At 45.6% G+C, this 22439-nt stretch overlaps 1 long non-coding RNA gene across 2 annotated transcripts in view; it reads left to right on the forward strand.

Annotated features, from left to right (window-relative positions):
• Window positions 1-21443, forward strand: part of LOC123328185 — a 47143-nt gene extending 25700 nt beyond the window's left edge. Inside the window, exons 2-4 of one of the 2 annotated variants that reach the window (XR_006542968.1) lie at window positions 16254-16413; window positions 18327-18447; window positions 21383-21443. This is a non-coding gene — a long non-coding RNA (uncharacterized LOC123328185). Of the gene's footprint in view, window positions 1-13379; window positions 16414-18326; window positions 18448-21382 lie in introns of those variants that run through there. The other variant, XR_006542967.1, reaches the window with a different exon arrangement.
• Window positions 21444-22439: the final 996 nt, after the last annotated feature.

Genomic DNA, 22439 nt, shown 5'->3' on the forward strand with positions numbered 1-22439 from the left:
TTTTATTAACATTTGTATTTAATTTGCCTCAAATGTTAACTTGTAGAAACTTATTTTAAAAGGAAATACTGCATCTGTACCATAAATAGAAAACCAACATCACTTATTATAAATAGAATATAACTGTAAAAATAAATACACTGAAAGCAAAACAATGTTATTCCCCCCAAAATTTAAATGAACAAGGAAATGCAGAGCAATGAAAATCAAATTGATTCACAGAATCTAATTGATTCACAAAAATGAGATGCTCAGTGAGAGAAACAGAATGGCTATGACCATTCAGTAATAAAAGGATATTAAGCTTAATGTCATTTGATTTAATACGACCATGGGTTTCTGTGTCAATTAAATTATAACGTCTTTCAGTTTTGAGAGTGATCAGCCCTAAAAATTCCACCTCACATGCACCCACCATCAGAAAGGACACCTTGCCATTGCCCAGAGGGCAAATCTTATAATGTTTTTGTGTATATTATTTTTGTTGTTGTTGTTGTGCTCTGTTGTGTCTGACTCTTTGCGACCCCATGGACTGCAACACGCCAGGGCTCCCTGTCCATCCCCAACTCCCAGAGCTTGCTCAAACTCATGTCCATTGAGTCAGTGATGCCACCCAACCATCTCATTCTCTGTTGTCCCCTTATCCTCCTGCCTTCAATCTTTCTCAGCATCAGGGTCTTTTCCAATGAGTCAGTTCTTTGCATCAGGTGGCCAAAGTATTGGAGCTTCAGCTTCAGCATCAGTTCTTCCAATGAATATTAAGGACTGATTTCCTTTAGGATGGACTGGTTTGATCCCTTTGCAGCCCAAGGGCCTCTTCAAGAGTCTTCTCCAACACCACAGTTCAAAAGCATTAAAAGTATGTATTATTAGTACATGTAAAAGAATATATGTATTCATAACTTCCTTTGTGTGATATTAGAAATCATAATTATAAAATGAATCTGGGAACCTATCCTCTCTTAGAAACATTACTATTGAGTTTGCTTCCTCTCTGATTCTTGTCTTTGCCTCTCTCTCCTCCCCATCTCAGGTAAAAATTGTCTTGAATTCCTTTACATTTGAAAATAGTTTAACCACATATGGCATTCCTGAACACTATGTTATTTAGATATGCTTGAATATGAGCTTTATAAAAATGCTGTCATAGTTTCAGTATCTGCTAGGAGACTGGAAAATCAATTATGGTATGTATATCCAACAGAGTGCTATTTCAAGTGAAAATGAATACTTCATACTGGCATGAGACCACTTGGATTAACCTTGTGAGGCATGAAGCTGGTCACCAACTCTCATTCTGCTCAGACCTCACCTTATGAGAAATTTAAGGGTGGGTGAAATGAAAAAGACTTCCCTTCCTCCACCTTTTGCACCCCAGTTACTTCCTGCGGAGAAAAGAAGCCCAGAGCTGCTCTCTTTAGAAGGCCTGCTGGCAAGACTGGTCCTTAGCTGGCATGGGGGAACTTGGGTTTGGGAAGTGTCCCCACCATCCACTGGTAAGAGAGACTCACTCTGCCTAAGTGGTCCAAACAGTATGATTCATGCTGAACACCTGGTTTCCCCCTGGGAGCTGAAATCTTGGTACATGGCAGACAGAGGTGCCTAGGGGGCCAGCACCCCTTCCCACTTTCCCCCAGTAAAAATCACAGGCAGAGGCTCTGATGAGTTTCCCAGGTAGACAGCATTTCACGTGTGTCGTGATAGCTCATTGCTGCGGTGTGAAGTGCGTGCAGTGTGACTCCACTGGGGAAAGACTCTTGTTATCTGGGCCTGCTTTCCATCTCTTTGGAGGTTGCCCCATGCACCTTTGTCTTTGCTAATTTTTTGTTGTATCCTTTTGCAGTTATAAGTCATAGCCCTGAGTATGACTTCTCTGGTGGCTCAGATAGTAAAGAATCTGCCTGCAATGCAGGAGACCTGGATGTGGTCTCTGGGTTGGGAAGATTCCCCTGGAGAAGGGAATGGCAGTCCACTCCAGTATTCTTGCCTGGAGAATTTCATGGACAGAGGAGCCTGGCGGGCTACAGTCCATGAGGTTGTAAAGAGTCAGACATGACTAAGTGAATAATTCTTAACTTTCATGTGAGTAGGACTGTTGAATCCTCTGAGTCTTCCTGGAACCAGTCTTGGGGATCCTGATACTCTTCCAAACCTTCCTTTTTCCTGTACCACTCTGAAACCTGAACAGAGGGGCCTTGGCTCTGGGCTTTATATTATACTTTGGAGGGCCCTGAATCTCTATCTCACATACACACACATGCATGCACACATATACACACCACATACACACGCCTCTGACACTTGGGATCTGGAGCTCAGAGCTGGCCCAGCAATCTGCAACCCTAGACATCAGCCCTCATTCTATCACCATTCAGGCCCCCAGGAAACACTTCTGCACATCTCTTGCCTTATGTCCTGGAAAACCGCATCAAACTGCATGAAGGTGGTGTGCTGAACACCTCCAAGAATGTCAGAGGCAGACATCGCCTCAGAAAGCAGAAGGATCTGAGCACAAGTGCTTGGGTAAGAGAAAAGGCAAATTAATTAACTTGTCAAATCCTTCCTCTCAGCTTGAATGCAGTAGATTCTTGTACAACGAATTATTGTTTCTCAGCAGTGCCAAACATTCATTTTCTTGCTTCTCTTCATGTTCCAGCTCCTGGTTCTGGAGATAAGGATAAGCACAGTATTCACAACACTTGCACGTAGATACTGAAGCATATTTTACTGCAGGAAACAATTCATATGGCTCTTAAATTTGTGTATATGCTGCTCAAGACACAGCACGTGCAAAGCGTGACATCAGCTTGGTACACTGGCGACTAGTTGGACGCTGAATCATAGAACTGCAAGTTGTTTAATTTTTGCAAAAATATTAAATATCTGAATTTTCAAGAAATTAAAAATTTCAGCTTTAAGTATCTTTGATTAAAATATTTTATATTCACTATTATGATTTATATTTTTCCATTTAATTTTGGTAGCAACTTAAAATATTATAGAGAAGAAATAACTTTTCACTGAACTCCTATTGAATTATAATTTTAATTTTTTCAATTTTTACACATATTTTTATGGTATTTAAAAAATGAAAGTACATTCACAGTTATTCCCTTGAATGTACATTTTATTTTTTAATTATTAGATAATTATTGTCCATAGAATGACATTTTGTAAAAATGAACATGCTTGGAGATTTTGCTGAAGTGATGGCAAAAAATCAATGAAATAAATATAAAATAATACATGAGCTATGGCTATCTTTATTTTAATGCTTATCTGAATATCACCAGCCCATTAATGGAACATCCAGTCACACACAGTAATAATTAGGTTTGTCTTTGATGGAAGGCTTTCAGTCATATAAAAGCCACAACTTTATTAATTTTTTATGTCTTATTATGAAGATGTTTTTGTCAAGGTAGAGCATAGAGCATTATAGCTGATGTAGCAGTTGGCTTGTGGTTTAGCTTTTGCTCATGTAGACATGTGGTGTGGGGCCCCCAGGCACAGGCAGGCCTGTTTCCTCCCCTCTTTTTATTTTTCTGATTACATTTTGTAAATAATGAGAGAGTAAATTCCTAGGCAGGTTGATAAGAAGTCCGGGGTCCCCGAAGAGGAGAAAGGGGTCTGGGGCTTTCAAGGAAGAGATAGGGGTCTGGAGTTCTCAAGGAGGAGGAAAGGACAAATGTTTTTTCCTACATTCTTTAGTAAGGATCATATAACAATAATGTATCCTGCTAGAGGACAGGTTTCTCCTTCTTGAAAACCTTCTGACTGATCCTGTTATCTTAAAATGTATGCTATGGGAGTGGGTCTAATAAGATCTTTACAACCTTGAGACAGTCTTTTGATTTATTGTAATAACCAATTAAAAAGTATATAATTCCCTTGCTAAGACTAGGGACTGGGGGCACTTTCTGTCCCCCTTGTGATGTCTGGGTCAGAAGCTTTCTCTGTCCTTTTTTATACTTTAATAAAACTCTACTACACAAAAGCTCTTTAGTGATCAAGCCTGGTCCCTGGCCCCGAAGTTAAATCTTCTTCGGAGATCATGAATCCAACACCGTTCACTGTAAGCTATCAATAATATGTTATATGCTTTTTGTCTTTTGAATTGGAGGATGATTTCTTTACAATGTTGTGTTTGTTAGTTTCTGCTGTAAAACAGCATGAATCAGCTATATGTATACATACATCCCCTCCCTCTTGAGCCTCCTTCTCACCCCACACCCCAACCCACCCCTCTGTGTCTTTACAGGGCAGTCCATCCTAGAGGAGATCAGTCTTGGGTGTTCACTGGAAGGACTGATGTTGAAGCTGAAACTTCAATACTTTGGCCACCTGATGTGAAGAGCTGACTCATTTGAAAAGACCCTGATGCTGGGAAAGATTGGGGGCAGGAGGAGAAGGGGACGACAGAGGATGAGATGGCTGGATGGCATCACCGACTCAATGGATGTAAGTTTGGGTGGACTCCAGGAGTTGGTGATGGACAGGAAGGCCTGGTGTTCTGTGGTTCATGGGGTTGCAAAGAGTCGGACATGACTGAGCGACTGAACTGAACTGACCTGAACCGAGCTCCCTGTGTTGTACAGCAGCTTCCCACTAGCTATCCATTTTACACATGGTGGTGTATATATTACTCCCATTCCTCCCCTCTTTGCACACAGTTCTAGAAGGGCCTGGGTTCTGGTGTGGAGCGAGTGCCCGGCAGTCATGTGGACCAGGGCACGGCTGATTCCGTGTGCCTGTGTCACCAGGGCCAAGGCCACACCAAGGCCAAGGGAGAGAAGAGCCCTAAGAGCCTCCCCAGTGGCCTCTGTGGGAAGCCTGGAAAAACCTCTTGCATGCAACCCTCGGGTGTCTACACACCAAGCTGGAAACATGGATGCTGGGAAGGTGGTCAAGTGTGGGCTTGGCAAGGGGGTTTCAATTTTAGCTCTGCAACCTTCCGGAAAGGTCACTCCAGGCAAATTTCCTGAACCTCTTTGAAACTGTTTTGACATGTTTAAAACAGGACCACTCATTCCTACTTTCCAGCCTTGTGAAAGTTGGAGATTTGTATTTAAAACTCATAGCATAGTCCCTTGGTTGTGGCTTCACACATGTTTACCCATGTTTGGGGACAGGGAAACTGAAGACATTAAACAAGAGGCTAAAGTCATCCTGGTGGTTACTAGAAGGAAGAATTCAGGTATTTTGATGTCCTACCGTTTTCTCAGTTCAGTTCAGTTCAGTCACTCATGTATGTCCGACTCTTTGTGACCCCATGGACTGCAGCATGCCAGACTTCCTTGTCCATCACCAACTCCCAGAGTTTATTCAAACTCATGTCCATTGAGCCAGTGATGCCATCCAACCATCTTATCCTCTGTCATCCACTTCTCCTCCCACCTTCAATCTTTCCCAGCTTCAGGGTCTTTTCAAATGGCCAAAGTATTGGAGTTTCAGCTTTAGCATCAGTCCTTCCAAGGAATATTCAGGACTGATTTCCTTTAGGATGGACTTGTCGGATCTCCTTGCAGTTCAAGGGATTCTCAAGAGTTTTCTCCAACACCACAGTTCAAAAGCACAGATTCTTTGGCACGCAGCTTTCTTTATAGTCCAACTCTCACATCCATACATGACTACTGGAAAAGCCATAGCTTTGACTAGAGGGACCATTGTTGGCAAAGTAATGTCTCTGCTTTTTAATATGCTGTCTAGGTTGGTCATAACTTTTCTTCTAAGGAGCAAGAGTCTTTTAATTTCATGGCTGCAGTCACCATCTGCAGTGATTTTTGGAGCCCCCAAAATAATGTCTATCACTGTTTACATTGTTTCCCCATCTATTTGCGATGAAGTGATGGGACCAGATGCCATGATCTTAGTTTTCTGAATGTTGAGTTTTAAGCCAACTTTTTCACTCTCCTCTTTCACTTTGATCAAGAGGCTCTTTAATTCTTCGTCGCTTTCTGCCATAAAGGTGGTGTCATCTGCACATCTGAGGTTATTGATATTTCTCCTGGCAATCTTGATTCCAGCTTGTGCTTCATCCAGCCCAGTGTTTCTCATCTGCATGTAAGTTAAATAAGCAGGGTGAAATTATACAGCCTTGACATACTCCTTTCCTGATTTGGATCCAGTCTGTTGTTCCATGTCCAGTTCTGTTGCTTCCTGACCTACATAGAGATTTCTCAGGAGGCAGGTCAAGTAGTCTGGTATTCCCATCTCTTTAAGAATTTTCCACAGTTTGTTGTGATCCACACAGTCAAAGGCTTTAGTGTAGTCAATAAAGCAGAAGTCAATGTTTTACTGGAATTCTCTTGCTTTTTTGATGATCCAGCGGATGTTGGCAATTTGACCGCTGGTTCCTCTGCCTTTTCTTGAACATCTGGAAGTTCACAGTTCACGTACAGTTGAATCCTAGCTTGGAGAATTTTGAGCATGGCTTTGCTAGCGTGTGAGATGAGTGCAATTGTGCAGTAGTTTGAGCATTCTTTGGCATTGCCTTTCTTTGGGATTGGAGTGAAAACCAACCTTTTTTAATCCTGTGGCCACTGCTGTTTTCCAAATTTGCTGGCATATTGGGTGCAGCACTTTCACAGCATCATCTTTTAGGATTTGAAATAGCTCAACTGGGATTCTATCACCTCCACTTGCTTTGTTCATAGTGATGCTTCCTAAGGCCCACTTGACTTTGCATTCCAGGATGTCTGGCTCTAGGTGAGTGATCATACCATCGTGATTATCTGGGTCATGAAGATCTTTTTTGTATAGTTCTTCTGGGTATTCTTGCCACCACTTCTTAATATCTTCTGCTTCTGTTAGGTCCATACCATTTCTGTCCTTTATTGTGCCCACCTTTACATAAAATGTTCCCTTGGTATCTCAAATTTTCTTGAGATTTTAGTCTTTCCCATTCTATTGTTTTCCTTTATTTCTTTGCATTGATCACTGAGGAAGGTTTTCTTATCTATCCTCACTATTCTTTGGAACTCTGCATTCAGATGCTTATATATTTCCTTTTCTCCTTTGCCTTTTGATTCTCTTCTTTTCACAGCTATATATAAGGCCTCCTCAGAAAACCATTTTGCCTTTTTGCATTTATTTTTCTTGTGGATGGTCCTGATCCCTGCCTCCTGTACAATGTCATGGACTTCTGTCCATAGTTCTTCAAGCACTCTGTCTATCAGATCTAATCCCTTGAATCTATTTGTCATTTCCACTGTATAATTGTAAGGGATTTAATTTAGGTCATACCTGAATGGTCTAGTGGTTTTCCCTGCTTTCTTAAATTTAAGTCTGAATTTGGCAATAAGGAGTTCATGGTCTGAGCCACAGTCAGCTCCCGGTCTTGTTTTTGCTGACTGTATAGAGCTTCTCCACCTTTGGCTGCAAAGAATATAATCAATCTGATTTTGGTGTTGACCATCTGGTGATGTCCATGTGTAGAGTCTTCTCTTGTGTTGTTGGAAGAGGGTGTTTGCTATGAACAGTGCGTTCTCTTTGCAAAACTCTATTAGCCTTTGCCCTGCTTTGTTTTGTACTCCAAGGCCAAATTCGCCTGTTACTCCAGGTATTTCTTGACTTCCTACTTTTGCATTCCAGTCCTCTATAATGAAAAGGACATCTTTTTGGGGTGTTAGTTCTAGAAGGTCTTGTAGGTCTTTATAGAACTATTTAACTTCAGCATCTTCAGCATTACTGGTTGGGACATAGACTTGGATTACTGTGATACTGAATGGTTTGCCTTGGAAATGGACAGAGATCATTCTGCCATTTTGAGATTGCATTCAAGTACTGCATTTCAGACTCTTTTGTTGACCATGATGGCTACTCCATTTCTTCTAAGGGATTCCTGCCCACAGTAGTAGATAAAATGGTCATCTGAGTTAAATTCACTCATTCCAGTCCATTTTAATTTGCTGATTCCTAAAATGTCGACGTTCACACTTGCCATCTCCTGTTTGACCACTTCCAATTTGCCTTGATTCATGGACTTAATATTCCAGGTTCCTATGCAATATTGCTTTTTATAGCATCAGACTTTACTTCCATCATCAGTCACATCCACAACTGGGTGTTGTTTTTGCTTTGGTTCCGTCTCTTCATTCTTTCTGGAGTTATTTCTCTGCTGATCTCCAGTACCATACTGGGCACCTACTGACCTGGGGAGTTCATCTTTTAGTGTCCTATATTTTTGCCTTTTCATACTGTTCATGGGGTTCTCAAGGCAAGAATACTGAAGTGGTTTGCCATTCCTTTCTCCAGCACATTTTGTCAGAACTCTTTACCATGACTTGTCCATCTTGGGTGGCCCTACATGGCATGGCTCATAGTTTCATGGAGTTAGACAAGGCTGTGATCCATTTTTCGACCCTGATAACACGCTGTTCTGCTAAAGCCCACCTGCTGTCCTGCCCACACCTGGGTTAGGAAGAATGCCAGCCCCGTGAAGCATCCTGGTCTGAGAACTAGTTTACTTTCCTTGGAATCTAGCTCTAAGGATTTATAGCCTGGTGGGTGCATGCTGGAGGTCTCCTTACCTGTAAGTTATTCCACCAGTAATTAGATTTCTTTCCATTGTGGGAAGCCAGCATGTGTAAATTCACTGAAACCTGGGAACAGATGATATAAAGGTCACTGGAGCCTCCACTCTGCCTAAAATGCATCTTCCATGAAAATGATTTCTCTGGGCACATAAGTTACTATGGTCCCAGGATAACCATAGCTCAGCTCTTACCATTCCCTGAATGCCAGGCTCAGTGATGGAGTGTTCACAGCCCCCTTGGCAGCCTGCCCACCCACCTGGCCCTGCCCTCTGAATGGAAGGGCCTCGTTGACATCTGCTGTCACAGAGGGAGGTGATACAGGTAGAGTGAGTGGGTAGAGAGGAGGAAAGAACCACTCCCTTTCCAACTCCTTTTCTTCCAGGCAAGACTGACTCAAGTTCAGAGACCCTTAGTCCTTCAGGTAAGCACTTGGAAGTCTAAGACACTTTGAACCATAGTAGAAATCACTAGCCATTTGCAAGAGGATAAAATTAGGTACTTGCTTCACACCGTGTATACAGTAACATGTCCCAGGTGGATTAAAGGTTTGTGCATTAAATATAAAATATCAACAAATTAAAAGACAATATAGGACTATGTATATGTAAGACATATAATCTAAGCTGTCATCCTTCTCTAACGCAGGTATACAGATAATCTCACATATATAGTCTTATAAGGCCAGGCAGAAGGCACACATCATATACTTCAGTCTTGATCTTTGTATCTCTATATCTATATCTATATCTTGGGGCCTTTCCAAGTTTGGTGGCAAACCCAGAGGTCAAAAAAAAAGAAAAGTGTGGCAGATTGGACCACATAAAAATTTTAAAAAGCAAAACAAAACTGTACTGTGAAAAGCACCATAAATAAACCAAAACACAAATACATAAATGACAGCTTGGGAGAAAGTATTCGATACACATTCTATCAGGAAAGCTGTAAATATCCATACCATAGCAAGCATTTCTACAAATCAATCAGAAGCAACATAAATGCACAAATGGGCAATTCACACACACACACACTATACAAATGGTCCATTAAAGAGGAAAAATATTAAATTACTTGACCTCTAAAACTGGGAGAAAAATCATTGTTTGATTTCACAAATAACTAAGTAAGTTTGAATGAAAGCAACATTGTGGCATTGTTTTTATTCTTGCCCATCCAATGAAAAAGAGTGATAGCCTTCAGAGCCGAGAGTGAAGACGTGAGCTCTCACACGCTGTTGGGTAAGAATGAAAACCCCCACACCCTTTTAAAAGAGAGTAATTTGTCAATAGATATGGGCTTCCCTTATGGTTTAGCCAGTAAAGAATCCGCCTGCAATGTGGGAGACCTGGGTTTGATCCCTGGGTTGGGAAGATACCCTGGAGAAGGGAAAGGCTACCCACTCCAGTACTGGCCTGGAGAATTCCATGGACCGTATAGTCCATGGGGTCGCAAAGAGTCAGACATGACTGATTGCCTTTCACTTTCACTTTCACATAAATTTAAACAGTGCTTATTGAATAACCCGGTGGTCTCTTCTCTAGGAATTTATCCTCCAAAATCATGGCATGAATGAGTAAAGATGTAAGTACAAGGGCATTCATTGTATCATGGCTTATAAGAGCAAAGTTTTTTAAAAAGTTTAAATTTCCATGGCAGAGCATGGTCTTGCTGTGTAGCGGAATCACAGTGTAGTAGGAGGCAACATTTTTCTGAGCATTTGCTGTGCTCTAGGCACTGTTCTCGGAGAAGGCAATGGCACCCCACTCCAGTACTCTTGCCTGGAAAATCCCATGGATGGAGGAGCCTGGTAGGCTGCAGTCCATGGGGTCCCTAAGAGTCAGATACGACTGAGCGACTTCACTTTCACTTTTCACTTTCATGCATTGGAGAAGGAAATGGCAACCCACTTCAGTGTTCTTGCCTGGAGAATCCCAGGGACGGGGGAGCCTGGTGGGCTGCTGTCTGTGGGGTCACACAGAGTCAGACACGACTGAAGTGACTTAGCAGCAGCAGCAGGCGCTGTTCTGAGTGCTTCCCATACCTCAGGGTCTCCGATCTCCACCCCGGGCCACTGAGCAGTACCTGTCCCTGTTAGGAACTGGTCTGCACCGCAAGAGGTGAGTGGTGGGCTGGTTGAGTGAGTGACTCTTCATCTGTATTTACAGCCGCTCCCCATTGCTCGTATTATAGCTCTGCCTCTTGTCAGATCAGCGGTGACATAATAAATGTAACGCACTTGAACCATCCCCAAACCATCCCGCCCACCATCAGAGGAAAAATTGTTTTCCATGAAACCAGTCCCTGGTGCCAAAAAGGTTAAAGGCCGCTGCTATACACGAGCTTGTTGAACCCACTCAGTGCTTTATCAAGTAGACAATGTTGTCATTACCCACACGTTGCAGAAGAAGCACAGAGAGGTTATTAACCTCCACAAGATCACACAGCTGAGAGAAGTCAGAGCTGGTATTTGAACTGGGCAGTGAGGTTCCTGAGACACCAACCAGGAAGGGGGAATCACTGATATAAGTTGTGCTGAGTGACGCACCAAGGTGCAGAAAGATATAACCTTTTGATGAAAATACATGTAACTACATATATAATATGTATTATTTATATGTGTGTTTCCATTACAGCAATTATAGAAAAATTAATTTGGCAGGAGTGACTGAACAGGCAGAGAGAGTAGGTTGATTTATTTTCTTGAAAAAAGGGATGGTATTAAAAAAACAATAAAACTAGCTGTTTAGTTTCCTTCTTTTATTTTATTACCCATGCCCACTTGATTTGAATGAAATAAAAATAGCCACATTTGGTTTTGTAACAAAAATATATCCTTGAAAAATATTATATCCAGTTCACACCAGAAATAAAAAATCCCAGTTTGGGAAATTTAGCTTTTGATAGTTTGTATTTAGCAGTAGATATATTACTTTAAATAAAGACTTTAAAAATGACTTAAAAGGTAGGATGTCATCACTGTAGAAAAGGTGGAGTTATAGAGCTATGAGAGTGAACTGGTCATCTGGTGGGTTCTGGGAAGCTGGGGAAGCTGGGACCTCCTGTTCCACAGTCCATGCTGGATTTATTTCATTTCTCTCCTTGTTTTCTTCCCAGCATCTTGTTGCCATGACATCCTACTCTAATCCCCCAAACCCAGAGCAAGCCTGGTTGGGGTGGGGAGTCAGCACGAAGTTGAAGAGCTCCAACCCAGACAAGTGACGTCACAGGAGCTGGTCTACGATGAAGATCCTGTCCATTTGCTGGTGGCCAGAGTCTCAGGGTCACAAGACCTCCAGCCACTGGACTCAGAAGGGGACCCTGGACACAGCAGGCACTTGTGCTCTATGGACTGTCTGGTATAAGCAGAGGCCAGTGCCATGGCTGGAAAGCAGTGGGCAGCCGGGCCATGGAACCTAATGAGGCCACATTTAAGCAGCTTGGACAGCTCTTCACCGGTGGTTCTCAGTTGAGGGTGATTTTGCTTCCTAGGGACATCTGGCAGTGTCCGGAGACACTTTTAGTTCTTACCGCGGGGGTGGGGGTATTACTGGCATCCAGGGAGGGATAGGCAAGGAAGGCTCTGAATATGCTACAGACCAAGAATTGTTGTTGTTGTTTAGTTGCTAAGTTGTTTCTGACTCTGTGACCCCGTGGATTGTAACCTGCCAGGCTCCTCTGTCCATGGGATTCTTCAGGCAAGAATACTGGAATGGGTTGTCATTCCCTTCGCCAGGGGATCTTCCCGACACAGGGATCTAACTCATGTCTCCTACATTGACAGAGGAATTCTTTACTGCTGAGCCACCAGGGAAGATCTACAAACCAAGAATCATCCAGCTCCTGGTGGCTCAGATGGTAAACAATCTGCCTGCAATGCAAGAGACCCAAGTCCGATCCCTGGGTGGGAAAAATCCCCTGGAGAAGGGAATGGCAACCCACTCCAGTATTCCTACCTGAAGAATCCCATTGTCAGAGGAGCCTGGCAGGCTACAGTCCTCAGGGTCACAGAGGCAGACACGACTGAGCGACTAACACTTTCACAAATCTCTATGGGGCCGGGAATTAGATTCCGTGTTTGGTCTTGCTGTAGGAAGGCTGGGGTCCTGAGGGCCCCACATGTGGAAATTCCTTGGTGATGTGCTCCTTTTAGAGGAAAGGCAGATTGCCCTAAGGACAGGTGGAGATAACCAGGCCGGTCCTCCCTGGGGCACTGCATTTCTGAGGAGCTGGGAGGAATTAAGTTATAATACAGTGACTAACATTAATACAGTGCTTGACAGGTGACAAAGTGCTTCCTCTGTGCTAGGGTTCATACAGATTGGGGTCCTCTGTACCACGCCCCCCCATATTGTTGGGGTCATGGGCAGGTTGGGGGAGTGGAAAGGCTACATCTGCTTCTCGTTCTCCCATGAAACAAGTTCCTTGTCATTAACTCCCCAGAGTCTCCCTTTGATCACAACTCTGACAGTGCAAACCCTGCTTGTTATTCCAGGCTCCCCTTATGGGTGGGAGGCCTTCCCCAGCAGATGTGAAGGCAAACAGATTCTTTCTCCCATTGCTGTGGTTTCCTGGAGTCTGGGGAGCTGGAGCTAGGATGCCATGACATCAGATGGGTTAGGTGTGGGTTTCACATACCTGATATGTGTCTTATAAGCTTAGAGGAAGTTGTTGTGTTGCTCAGTTGCTAAGCTGTGTCTGACTCTTCGTGACCCCATGGACTGTAGCATGCCAGGCTTCCCTGTCCTTCACTATCACACAGAGTTTGCTCAGACTCATGTCCATTGAGTTGGTGATGCTATCTAACCATCTTATCCTCTGCTCCTTCTCCTTTTGCCTTCAATCTTCCCCAGCATCAGATTCTTTTCCAATGAATCGGCTCTACACATCAGGTAGCCAAAGTATTAGAGCTTCAGCAACAGTCCTCCAATAAATAATTAAGGTTGATTTCCTTTAGAATTGCCTCTTTTGATCTCTTTGTATGGATGGTGGGCAGCAAAAGCTGGCCAGGGAGGTTGGGCATTCAGGAAATGGACTGGATTTCATGTGTCAGGCATTTCATATACATTATTTTACTTGTTTCTCAAGACAACTCCTTGAAATGGGTTTTATGATAGTATCTACTTTTCATAGGAGGAATTTAGGTTCAGAGAGGTTTATTAACCTGTCCAAGCTCATGTATAAAGTTGAGCTCTTGGAAAGTATTTGAGTCGGGGGCAGTGGGGTGGTGCTCTCTGGGCCGTCATGGGTTCTGCAAGGGCAGATGAGGTCTGGATGAGGGTAGAGTGGCAGGAGAACCACATGCCTGGGACAGGTTAGTCCAAGGTTAGTGGACAGCGTCACCATGCCATTGAGCAGGGCAGCTTCAGGCTAGAATGAAGGAGTGGGATCAGAGTGGCCACTGGACAGGACATCACCTCTCTGGGGATTGGAGGAGACAGAGCTGGGGGAACTGGGAGTGAGCAAGAGAGGGCAGAGGCCGCCTGAGAGGGCCCTGCAGGCCAGAACAGGAGTGGAAAGAGCTCTAAGAGACTGAGTTCTTTACTGCATCCCATGTGCGCTCTGTGATGGGGAAATGAAATGTCCCATGTAAAATAACAGGTGACCCCCAGGGGAGCATATCCCCTCTGCTGATGTATGTGCTTTAATGAACTGCAGGGGACCACTAGCTTCTTGGCTTCTTTGAATGATTTAGAAAAAAGTGTCCTCTGGGTGGGTGCCTAGTTCAGAGCTTGGGCTGGATCTCTGCGCCCTCGGCTTGGGCAGGTGTTGACATAGGCTAGGTGCTGATGTAGGACATCTGTAGAGCAGGCCCATTGCAGGGCTGGTGGGGCCGTGTGACCAGAGATGAGGAACCCAGGAGAGTGGGTTGCTGCATCCAGCCTCCAGGAGGGTGGGGACTGACTTGTACCTGTATTTGTATGTACAGCACCTGGCACTGGGCTGGTTTGGCAGCGTCTGGTGAGAGAATGAATAAAAGAGGGTTGCTTCAGTCCACGGGATCGCAAAGAGTCAGACATGACTTAGCAACCGAGTAACAACACACCTTCCTTTCGCTTCCCTTGAGTGAGTCTTCAGCCTTCTTTGGAAGAAGATTTGGGGGTGAGGAAGAGGATGCTATGGGGCATGTAAGATGGAGGCTAAAAAAGGGCGAAGCTAGACTCATTACGTCAACTTCACAGTAGATGCTTTAGAAACCTTAAAATAAAAAAGCTGTATGTTTTTGAGTGATGGTGGGTTACTAGGAGCCAGACACAGTTCTTACCCTTCTGTGATGGGCAGTTTTATATATCACTTTGCTTAGACCTGAGTCTCCAGCTATTCAATCAAATGCTAATTTAGGTATTGCTATGAAGGCGTGTGCATGCTAAGTTGCTTTATTTGTGTCCGACTCTTTGTGACCCTATGGGCCATAGCCCACCAGGCCTCACTGTCCATGGGATTCTCCAGGCAAGAATACTAGAGTGGGTTGCCTGCCCTCCTCCAGGGGATCTTCCTGACCCAGGAATTGAACCTGCAGCTCTTAAGTCTCCTGCACTGGCAGGCAGGTTCTTGACCACTAGCGTTACCTGGAAGCTGTGAAGGTAGATGTCCTTAAAGTCCAAAACCAGTGACTTTAAGTAAAGGAGATGATCCAAGGCAACCCGGACGGGCCTGATTCGATTAGTTCAAAGGTTTTAAGAGCAGAGCTGAGGCTTCCCTGAAGGGGAAGAAATTCTGCCTGGGGCCTGTAGCTGGGTCTGAGTTCCAGCCTGCCCTTCCTAAGGGCCTCCCCTGTGGATTTCAGACTCACCCAGCCAGCCCCACAATCTCATAAGCCAATTCCTTGCAACAAGCCGCTTAGTATGTATCTCCTGCTGGTTTTATTTATTGGCTGAACCTGGACCAATATACCTTCATATGGATCAATTTATCTAATCCGCTCAAAAACATTGTTATGATCCTCATTTTAAACTGGAGCCCAGAGAAGGTGAGCAGTGCCAGCAAGCAGCGAAGCCAGGACTGAAACCACAAGGCTTCTCCCTCCGAGCCCATGTCCTCAGCTGCTACCGCAGAGACTCGCAGGGTGACAGCCACACGTGTAGATAGCAGCCAGCGCAGGATAGCTGACAGCCTTTCAGATGGATGGGGCAGTCGTGACTGACTGGGACACTGTTGTGAGGGAGGGGGTGGCAGCTGCCCAGAGCAAGTCACCATGGCACTCAGACCTGGGGGACACACACATTTTGACATCCCCTTCCAGCAATAATCTGTCCTTTCCTCTGACTGCCCTGACATTCTGAGTAAGCACAAAATGTTCCCTCAGTCTTGCGTTTGCTTGTACATTATTTTGCTTTCGAGTTATCCTTTGGTGGTTTGTTCCGTTTGTTTTCTCATAGGGCTGAGCTTATTAAAGTTCCCTGACATGTTCACTATCAGTCCTCTATCCTGAACTCTTTCCTCTGATTCATTCATTCATTCCAAATGATGTTGAATTACCCTTCTTAACAAAGCAGCACCCAAGAAGAAGATGGGGTGGTGGCTCAAAAGGAACTGAAGGGGCCTCCAATATCTTGGGGGGTGCTCCTTGGCTGGGTACATGTCACACTTGAGTGAAAATTACCCCTGAGGAGAAATAAGTTAAACAAAAGCCTTTGGGTCCAAATTTGGGGTGCTGATTTTCCCACCGTTTAAAATAATGGAGTAGACATCCACGGCATTCGGTTTGTCTCTGTGTAACAGCTCGGACTGGAAACGCTGATCTGTGCTCACTCCCAGCTCTCCTGCCCACGGCCCTGCAGTCCTGAGACTGAACATGAGCAGACCAGGGGCTGAGGAACAGAAGGCGTTTCCTTCTAGCAATGGCTTCTGGAAAATGCGAAGTGCAACTCGAGCCACAGTCGTACGTGCGGGGAAGGTGTGGGGTGTGTGCACGTGTGTACATTTTTCTCTGTGTCACAGGAGGTGTGGGCAGTGGGCAGAGAGAGGGTGACTAATAATGAGCAGGAACTGGGTAATTCTTCCAGCTTGAGAGGTGAAGTTTGAAGCCACGGGATGACCCTGGGGCTCTGAACTCACGGGCCCACCAGGAGTGTGCTTGCGGATGGAAGGCTCGGTCTAAGGAAGCCAAAGGGGGACAGAGAGCAGTGCCCGTGACTTAATGGCAGTTCCAAGGATTAGAGTGTTTCCATTCTCTGTCCCTGTGTAACTAGCATTGTGTCTCGGTTTCTCTCCCTTGTGTGTGCCTATCCGCTCTTTTTCTTTGGAAGCAGAAAAGCAATTGAGCGGTTTACAAAATCGCCAGGAAGAGAAATACTGGGACCTTCCAAAGGCACAGGGACAGAAGGAAGAACCACAGGCAAACTCACTTCTCAGAACCACTGCCGATGCCCTGCTGGCTCCTGGGTGTCACCCAATGGCACTTCGGCCTGCAGCTGCTGGACTCTGGCTGCTGCCCAGACCAGAATCAGGGGAGCTTTTCATAGACCTGGCAGATCGAAGCTGGGAGACTTAGAGGTGACATGAGTCCTCAAGGGACCCACCAGCTGGCTAGGTGGGGCCAGCTAGAGGCAGCCTTGGGATTTGGGTTTACTGCTGGAAGTAAAAGAGACACTTATGGTCAACTCTTGTGCTAGTTGGGTACCAAGTGTAGACAAGGAATTTCAAGCTTTAATTTTACCCTGAAACATCAGCAATCCCTTTCCTAAATTTCCCTAGAGATTTTAGGGTGATTTCTAACCCCTAGTAAGATGGATGGGAGCTTCCCATGTGGTGCTAGCAGTAAAGAGCCAGCCTGCCAATGCAGGAGATGTAAGAGATTGAGTTCAATCCCTGGGTTGGGAAGATGCCCTGCAGGAGGGCATGGCAACCTACTCCAGAATCCTTGCCTGCAAAATCCCATGAACAGGGGAGCTTGGCGCTGTGGTACATGGAGTTGCAAAGAGTTGGGCGCAACTGAAGCGACTTAGCACTCACACACGCACACACAAGGTGGATGGATCAACAAGACTTTTCCTGTGTCTCTAGTTCATCAGGTACAGAGTCTTCCGGAAAATGGGTCAGCCAAGTGGCAATGGAGTGGGAGAGAGGAGAAGGGAAAGTAAGGACTCAAGATAACGTGAAAAATGAAGATACTGGAATCTTCCAGCTCTACATCCCTACTTGTTTGTTTGTTTTTACTTTGAGCCATAGGTGTTTTTGTTTAAGATGAGATCTTGACTTTCAGGAGCAAGCTGTCACGGTCCTCAAATTTGGGAAGCAGTGATGGTGGAGTGGGTAACACCCAGAAGAGGAGTTCCCACCCTCTCACTGAAAGCTGGTTGCTGTTTTGTTGCTATGGCCAGTTAGAGCCTGCTCTGGGAGGGGAAACTTCCAGAATCCTGGGAAGTGACTGTCTCAAGGTCTCATCCTGGAAGAAGGGGTGTGTGCATGCGTGCTCAGTCACTTCAGTCATGTCCAACTCTCTGTGACCCCATAGACTGTAGCCCGCCAGGCTCCTCTGTCCATGGCATTCTTCGGAATACTGGAGCAGTTTGCCATGCCCTCCTCCAGGGCATCTTCCTGACCCAGAGGTCAAAACTGCATCTCCTGCATCTCCTGCAGTACAGGCAGGTTCTTTACTGCTGAGCCACTGGGGAATCCCCCTGGAAAAACAGTCTGACCCAAAGGAACAGGTGAGGAGTGACCTCTGTATTTCTCAGCCAATTTCTGGAAAATGACAGAGAGGGCTAGTAGTGAGTTTAGTCTCACGGAAATCACAGGCTTTGCAGCCCTTGGGATATGTGAACTTTCTGGTTTCCTTCCTCTTTGTACCAGAAAACCAGACCTGCCTCTGCCAGGCTTGGGACTGCAGATGGGACCTTGGAACCAGAGCTAAGGGGAGAGACAGCCTGAGACCCATGACCTCCTCCACACAGGGAGAGGTGGCTCCTGACTGGTGAGAACTGGCTGTGCCTAGGTGTGGATCTGTGTATATCTGAGTGTGTGTGTGTGGTTGGTGGTGGGGCGCAGAGCTGAGGCTGGCTCTGCTGAATGCCTGCTCTTCACATTCTCGAAGGGAGAAGGCATTCTCCTTGATGCCTGGGAGATGCAGAATATCGGAGAGAACACTTTCGCCCAGAACAAAGCAAATCCCTCAAAGGTTCTTTCCCATTTCTGATTCTAAAAAATGACCTGCCCTTTCATCGGCTTCTCACGTTCCCAGCCTATCTATGTCACTGTCGTTTTCCAGTTCCTGGCATTTCAGAGTTCATCCTTTCTCTTTTGTCTCTCCGTCTGTCCGGGCTGGTTTGCATCTCTTTGTCTTTGCAGGGTCTGTGTCCCTGCCTCTGTCTGTCTCTCCCTCCGCCTTGGCGGGCTTCTCTCTCATCTGTCGCTTTTCGCTCCTCTCCTCCTGACTAGCACTGAGCAAGTGGCTGTCAGCCGTCCCTCACTAGAGCTGAATCCCAGAGACGACCAGTGTTGGATCTGATGAGAGATTTTGGCTCCCCATCTGATTTCCCTCCAACTTGGTTTTGAAGCTCCATGCAGCTCGGGGATGTCTGGAGGCTGGCTGGGCTGTGCTGGGCTCTGCAGCTCTGGGCCCCCAGCCTCACTTGGCTCTTGAGTCCCACCCCTTCTCCTGACTTAGAGTGATCCCGTCATCCTGTCTTACAAATTGGGACTGCTCCCTGCATGTGGGCTTTGGTGACAGCCACCAGATGGCAGGGACTGGTTTTTATAGTAACTCATTAACCTCTTGCCATCCTACAATTAAGAAAGCATTTAATTGCTTTTTCTCGAGCCATCCTCTGAGTGATTTGGGCAGCTTGTGTTCATCATGGGAACCAATTTGCAGCTAGAGCCCGAGAGAGTGGGAGCAGCCGGGTGTGGTGGGCTCAGACGTGATGAGCATCCTGGGAGGCCCTGGTTTGCCTTTGGGGGCCTCTGGGTGGAGGGGAGCACAAGCCTCAGAACCTTTCCCACCCTGACTAGCTTCCTGCTGGGTTGATGAACCCGTGGATTAGCACTGAATGTACCTGTGAGGTTATCTACGTTTCCCATCTCGTTTAAAAGTTTTTTAAGAAATTTATTTACTTGTTTATTTTGGCTGTGCTGGGTCTTCGATGCTGTGTGCAGGCCTTTTCTAGTTGTGGAGAGCAGGGGCTACTCCAGTTGTATTGTTTGTGGCACTTCTCTCGTTGCAGAGCATGGGCTCTAGAGCACATGGACTTCAGTAGTTGTAGCGTAACGGCTTGGTTTCGCCACAGCATGTGGGATCTTCCCAGTCCAGGGATTGAACCCATGTCCCCTGCATTGGCAGGCAGATTCTTACCCACTGGACTACCAGGGAAGTTCCTTCCTTCTCATTTAACTGTGGGGGAGACTAAGACCAGATAAGTCAAGGAACTTGCCCACAGTCACACAGCTAATCAAAAGCCTGATCAGGGGGCTGCAGCTCGAGCGTTTGTTTTCCTCTGCCGTGCTCGGGGTGACTCCTTGCTCTGCCAGCATTCCCTGGGAGACGAGCCTCTGCAGGGTCTCTGGAACCATGTTACTCACATACCTCGCCTTTAGATACATAAACTGTCCGAGGGTTCTTTATTCAGGAAATAGCTCAGAGCCTCCCCTGGATGGATTAACCACCTGCATCCAGAGAGGCCAGACCCCCCACACACAGGCAAACAGCCCACCTGGCTGCCCTACTGCAGCCCTGGGGGTCACTGAGTGCACAACGCCGTGAGCCCTGGAGCTCTAGCCCGCAGCAGAACTCTCGCTAGCCCTACTTAGGTGCCACGCGCACATCAGCTGACCAGCTCATGGCAGAGGCCCCCAGGCCTCCCAGAGACTGCCAGCATCTTGCCCCATCCCTTTGGCCAGGCACAGCCTCCACAGGGCAGGTCCCGGCATCTGTCATTGCTGTGACCTTGTCCCTTACTGCTGGCACCTTTCCGACCCTGACCCCACCTCCCCAACCCCACACCCTTCCACTGGGGCTTGGGTGCTTCTGCTCCACAACAACAGATACCTCAGTACCAGCAGGATGGACAGATAGTCGCACCACCCAGACGCCCTAGGTCCTGCCTAGGCTGCTGGGAGGGTGGTCAACAGGCCACCTCTGGGGGCCATCTTAGCTGCAGAGGGCTGCCTTGCACATAGTCATGCCCTTCCGGTGGTGGCAGGGAGGGCGCCCCATCTGATGACTGATCCATGAGGAAGGACAAGGATCAGTTGTTTTAGTCCAATGCAGGACAGCTCTGATGGGCCATTTCAGACCCAGAGCTCCCCATGAAGTCAGCCAAGGGCCTGCCCCTGGCCTGTGTCCCAGTTTCATTTCTTCCCCAGACTTCTGCTTCATCCCAATCACAACCCTAGGTATTAATCCCAAGAACACTCCTGCTTATGAAGAAATATTAAATGTGGCAACTCCGTGTTTAACATTTTGAAGAAGTGCCAGACTTTTTAAGATTCCTACCAACAATCTGTAAGGGTTCCGATTTCTCCACATCCTCGTCAGCAACGTCCATTTTTGTGAAAATGGCCATCCTAATGGGTGTGAGGTGGTATTGTGGTTTTAATCTGCATTTTCCTAATGACTAATAATATTGAGCATCTTTTCATATGCTTAATGGTCATTTGCATATCTTCTCTAGAGAAGTGTCTACTTGTATTCTTAGTCCATTTTTTAATTGGGTTGTCTTTTATTGCTGAATTATAAGAGTTCTTTGTATATTCTGAGGAGTAAATCCTTATCAGATATATAATTTGCAAATATTTCTTCCTCTTCTGTGGATTGTCTTTTCATTTTTAATAGTGCCCTTTGACACAAACAAAGTTTTTAATTTTGAAGAAGTCCACTTTATCTGTTTTTTCTTTTGTTGTTTGTGATTTAGGTATCACATCTAAGAAAGTGAAAGTGAAAGTCACTCAGTCGTGTCCAACTCTTTGTGGCCTCATGGAATTCTCCAAGCCAGAATACTGAAGTGGGTAGCTGTTCCCTTCTCCAGAGGATCTTCCCAACCCAGGGATTGAACCCAGGTCTCCTGCATTGCAGGCGGATTCTTCACTGCTGAGCCACCAGGGAAGTCCCATACCTAAGAAACTGTATCCTAATTCAAGGTTAAGTGAGTCCCCGTCCAGGGGCTTTTTCCTCCAGGGCCCACCACACAAAAATGAAAAAAAAAATGAAGTTGCTCAGTCGTGTCTGACTCTTTGCAACCCCATGGACTGTAGTCTACCTCCATTCATGGGATTTTCCAGGCAAGAATACTGGAGTGGGTTGCCATTTCCTTCTCCTGTAGTAAGTTTTAAAAAAATTAAAAAACCTTGTCTCCAGCTTTATTTGTATACAATTGGCATATAATTTTGTGTAAGTTTAAGGTGTTCAGTGTGATGACTTGATACACATATACATTGCAAAACGATGACCAGAATAAGCTTAGTTAACACCTCCGTCACCTCACACCGTTACAATTGTGTGTGTGTGTGTGTGTGTGTGTGTGTAAAAACATTTGAGGTGTAATCTTTCAGCAACTTTCAATTACACAATACGGTATTGCTATCTGTATTCACAAGGCTGGGCATTAGATCCCCAGAACGTGTTCATCTTATAACTGAAGGTTTGCTCTTTGACCCGTATCTCCCTATTTCCTTCACCCTATGATAAGTTTTGAAACCTGGCATGTAAGTCCTTCCCTTTGTTTCTTCTTTTTAAGGATTGTCTATGCTTTTCTGGATCCCTTACATTTGCATGTGAATTTGGGGACTCAAGGGGACAGGAAAGGGAGGGGAGCTTTTAAAGTTGCTGACAGTAAGGCCTGTGATATGGGACTCCCACCCCCGACCCCCAGCGCCTGCCACGGTCTTCATTAGCTTTAGTTGTGTATGTGACTAACTGGGCAAGCGTATTTACTTATTTATGCATTTATTTGCTTATTTACTGAGGTATTT

Source organism: Bubalus bubalis, chromosome 11, assembly GCF_019923935.1.
Source record: "Bubalus bubalis isolate 160015118507 breed Murrah chromosome 11, NDDB_SH_1, whole genome shotgun sequence".
Taxonomy (NCBI): domain Eukaryota; kingdom Metazoa; phylum Chordata; class Mammalia; order Artiodactyla; family Bovidae; genus Bubalus; species Bubalus bubalis.